This window comes from Leptonychotes weddellii, unplaced genomic scaffold, assembly GCF_054177405.1.
Source record: "Leptonychotes weddellii isolate Sample4059 unplaced genomic scaffold, ASM5417740v2 HiC_scaffold_97041, whole genome shotgun sequence".
NCBI classification, from domain to species: domain Eukaryota; kingdom Metazoa; phylum Chordata; class Mammalia; order Carnivora; family Phocidae; genus Leptonychotes; species Leptonychotes weddellii.
This window is the reverse complement of record NW_028069194.1, coordinates 1-384: the sequence shown is the minus strand read 5'-3', so window position 1 is coordinate 384 and position 384 is coordinate 1. Positions and strand designations below refer to the sequence as shown.

Sequence of the window (384 nt, the reverse complement as noted above, 5' to 3'; positions counted from 1 at the left end):
CCTGGGTGGCTCAGTTGGTTAAGCGACTGCCTTCGGCTCAGGTCATGATCCTGGAGTCCCTGGATCGAGTCCCGCATCGGGCTCCCTGCTCGGCAGGGAGTCTGCTTCTCCCTCTGACCCTCCCCCCTCTCATGTGCTCTCTCTCTCCTCTCATCCTCTCTCTCAAATAAATAAATAAAATCTTTAAAAAAAAAAAATGATGTGGGAGTTTAAACACTATGAGAATATAGAACACAAAAGGATCTGTGAGTGATTGTATGTGAGGGTGAAAGAAAGAAAGAAGATGATAATTATATCCTACACTTGATCTTAGCCAAAAGGCCGAGAAGCGATGATGATAATTATGTCCTGATTTCTGACTAAGTTCAGTAGGTAGATAACTGT

At 44.0% G+C, this 384-nt stretch overlaps 1 pseudogene; it reads right to left on the bottom strand.

The window, feature by feature from the left end:
• Positions 1-260: 260 nt before the first annotated feature.
• On the bottom strand, positions 261-333 carry LOC145720059 (U2 spliceosomal RNA; annotated as a pseudogene).
• Positions 334-384: the final 51 nt, after the last annotated feature.